General features: G+C 43.8%; 1 pseudogene; it reads left to right on the top strand.

Moving 5' to 3' along the window:
• The first annotated feature begins 394 nt into the window (after nucleotides 1-394).
• Nucleotides 395-3,732, top strand: part of LOC110294902 — a 5,329-nt pseudogene continuing 1,991 nt past the window's right edge.

Below are 3,732 nucleotides of genomic sequence, written 5' to 3'. Positions count from 1 at the left end.
AAAAAAAAAAATACTAAGTCTTTCAAAAGCAGTTGTTAAAATACAACATGCAGGGTGGGGGAGATAGTTCAGTGCGTAAAGAGAAGGAGGAGTTTGAGTGTCTGGTACTGGTATAAATGACAAGTAGGTTCTGAGGGCTCACTGGCCAACCAGTCTAGCTGAAAGAGCAAGCGTCCAGTTCCGTGAAAATAGGGTGGAGATAGATGTAGGAAAGCTGTCCGTGTGTGCATGCACGGAGAAGTGCACATTCACACACTGGTATAAAAGAACAACCACAGCAACACTCTCAAGGTTTCTGATTTACTATGGAGCTTAGCAAACTCCACGGGATTGATTTTTGCTCCTTCTTGGGACCTCACTTTTCATGTAATCAACCCCTCTTGGGCGTGTCAGGATGGGCAGCGTGGCTGCCCTTTGCACTCTATGTATGAGTAAGTACAATAAAGATTGCCTGAAGGCAAGGACAGCGATAGCAGATCTGATCATCGGGAAAACTCCCAAGAGATTTCCAGAAGAGCAGCAGGCACACGGCCATGTCACTGGGCAAAGGGGTGGAGGGGGCGGGGGAGGTGGTTCAGTCCCTGAACAGGGCGGAGAAGAACTGCTAGAGAATTCATCAGCCATCAGTACGGTGCCCAGCTTAAAAACGTAGCGATCGTTTGTTTCTGAAGTTTTCCATGTAACATTTTCAGACCGTAATTAATTACAGGAAATTGAAATCTCTGAAAGTAGAATCAGGAAGTTGTGGCACAAATCTTGACACTTGTGTATCGCAAACAGGATGCATCTCACTGGGGTCAAGAGTGTGCGGTGCAGTGGAAGCATTTGGTGTTGGATGAAATTAAAGAGTTACTGTAATGCTCTTTCATTTTGCGGCCATCAGTGGATTGCACCACCATAATAAAGTTCAATCCCTTCGTGACTTCTGACCAAAGCAAGAACAGCAAAGGGCATTTCAATGTGCCTACTCACATTTGGAGGAAGATCATGTCTTCCCCTCTTTCCAAAGAGCTGAGACAGAAGTATAATGTTCGGTCTAGGCCCATTCAAAAGGATGATAAAGTTCAGGTTGTTCGAGGACACTACAAAGGCCAGCAGATTGGCAAGGTGGTCCCAATGTACAGGAAGAAATACGTCATATACGTCAAATACGTCTCGTTGAATAATGAGTCCAGCAAGAGAAGGCTAATGGGGCACAACCGTCCATGTGGGCATCCACCCCAGCAAGGTGGTTATCACCAGGCTAAAGCTGGACAAGGACTGCAAGAAGATCCTGGAGAGGAAAGCCAAGTCCAGACAAGTATGGAAGGAGAAGGGAAAATACAAGGAAGAAACAATCGAGAAGATGCAGAGTAGAGACATCTCATGCACGACTTTCATTAAAGACTGCTTAAGTAATCCTGTCTTGTGTGGTGTTTTCCAAGGTTTTTTGTTTGTTTGTTTTGTTTTGTTTTGTTTTTAAGTTACTGTAACTAAGTGGCTGGTGAGTATATTCCTTCTTTGGAGTACACTAAGGTTTGAATAATCAAAGGCTTTTCTGTCTTTGTTTTTACTATCATTTCTTTGTATACTCAGAAAACTCAAAGAGTTTGTTCCTGATGCCCAGTCATCTTTCTAGATGTTTTTGTTAAACTTGCCCTAGATGGATCCTTCCATAGGCAACTTATTCACATTCTTCCTCTCTTACCCTCCCCTGGTCATCCTTCCTTTCTCTTGAAAAAAAAATATTTATTTTATTTGTATCAGTACTCTATCTGCATGTACACCTGCATGTCAGAAGAGGGCATCAGATCCCATTACAGATGGTTGTGAGCCACCATGTGGTTGCTGGGAATTGAACTCAGGACCTCTGGAGTGCTTTTAACCATTGAGCCATCTTTCTGGGCCCCTGAACATTCTTTCTTTAAACATTTGCCTTTGTAGTGCATCACCTGGATGTTCTGTTGCAACAATATGGATCTCTTTTATTTTTTTTTTTAAAGATTTATTTATTTATTATATGTAAGTACACTGTAGCTGTCTTCAGACATTCCAGAAGAGGGCGCCAGATCTCGTTGCGGATGGTTGTGAGCCACCATGTGGTTGCTGGGATTTGAACTCTGGACCTTCGGAAGAGCAGTCGGGTGTTCTTACCCACTGAGCCATCTCACCAGCTGGATCTCTTTTATAATCACATAGGATGGCAAACATCAGCATTACAGCCCACAGATCTGGCAGTCTCTAGAATCTGTTGCTCAGGGAGTTCTCTGGCTAAGGATAGACAGCACGTCTGTCAAATAATGCTGACAGTCTTATCAAAAGTGACAATTCCAGTTTGTTGAATGGGTTTTTTTTGTTTGTTTGTTTATTTTTATTTTATTTTATTTTTTTGCTTTTTTGTTTTTTTGAGACAGGGTTTCTCTGTGTAGCCCTGGCTGTCCTGGAACTCACTTTGTACACTAGGCTGGCCTTGAACTCAGAAATTAGCCTGCCTCTGCCTCTCAAGTGCTGGGATTAAAGGTGTGCGCCACCACGCCCGGCGTTTTGTTTATTCCTATCTGTTGGTTGTTCCTTGAGGTTTTCGATGATGAAGGTGTGACGTCAGTCCAGGCCTATGAGAGAGTATTTTTCAGACCTGACCAGTTACTGTTTACCTTGGTGATGTCATCCCCAGGCTTGTTTTTAGGAAAGCAAACACAGGGGGATGATCTTGGAGGCTCATTTAGACGTGGCACAGACCTCTCCACAGGTGTGCCTCAAACACACCACTGTGGTGTCATGAGGGTCACAAGTGGTGAAGTAGGGGTGTCCATATCCAGTATTAAATGAATCCAGATTCTGAAGATGCATCTTGGCCATTTCCACCTCTCTCTCTCTCTCTCTCTCTCTCTGTGTGTGTGTATGTGTGTGTGTCTGTGTGTGTGTGTGTGTGTCCGTGCTAGTGTCTTCTACTACTCTCCACCTGACTTTTTGAGACAGGGCCTCTCACTGAACTCAACGTTCACCAAGTGGCTTGACTGGCCAATTGGTTATCCACCTGTCTCTGCTCCCAAGGGACTGTGGATTTGAACTCAGGCCCTCATACATGAATGATAGGCACTTTGACCCACTGAGCAGTCTCTCTAACACCAATATATTCTTTATATTCCTTTTGGTTTTAGTGGTTCTTTTTTTTTTTTTTGAGTTGGGGTTTCTTGTATATCATGTTGGCCTTTAATTTGTAACTTTATAATAGCTTAGGATAACCATGAGCTTTTGATGCTCCAGCCTCCACTCCCCAACTGCTGAAATTATATGATTAGATATTCACATGATGTCACTCTTAGCTAGGCTATAGTGTGTGTGTGTGTGTGTGTATCTGTGTATGTGTGTGGGTACATGTATTCTTTTAGGAGGCTACAAGCTGATGCTAGGTTTCGTCTTCTCTTATTTTTTTGTCCACCTTATTTTTTGAAATAGGAAGCTCACCAGTTATAGCTGGACTCAGCAATAGACTGGGCTGTTTGCCAGTGAGCTAGCTCTAAGGTTCCACCTACCCATGCCACCTTGCACACTGCCATTCCCAGCTTTTATAGGCTTTCATGGGAGTGGGAGGAGACAGGGATGGGAACTCCAGTTCTCACAAGCACCAGGCAGCACTTTACCAACTGAGCTGCCTCCCAAGCCATAGCCAATGCATTCTTCTCTCTCTCACTCTTTCTCTCATTCTCTCATTCTCTCTCTCTCTCTCTCTCTCTCTCTCTCTCTCTCTCT

This window comes from Mus caroli, chromosome 5, assembly GCF_900094665.2.
Source record: "Mus caroli chromosome 5, CAROLI_EIJ_v1.1, whole genome shotgun sequence".
In the NCBI taxonomy this organism is placed as follows: domain Eukaryota; kingdom Metazoa; phylum Chordata; class Mammalia; order Rodentia; family Muridae; genus Mus; species Mus caroli.
Note: the sequence above shows the minus strand (reverse complement) of the source record. Positions and strands in the feature narration are given on the sequence as shown.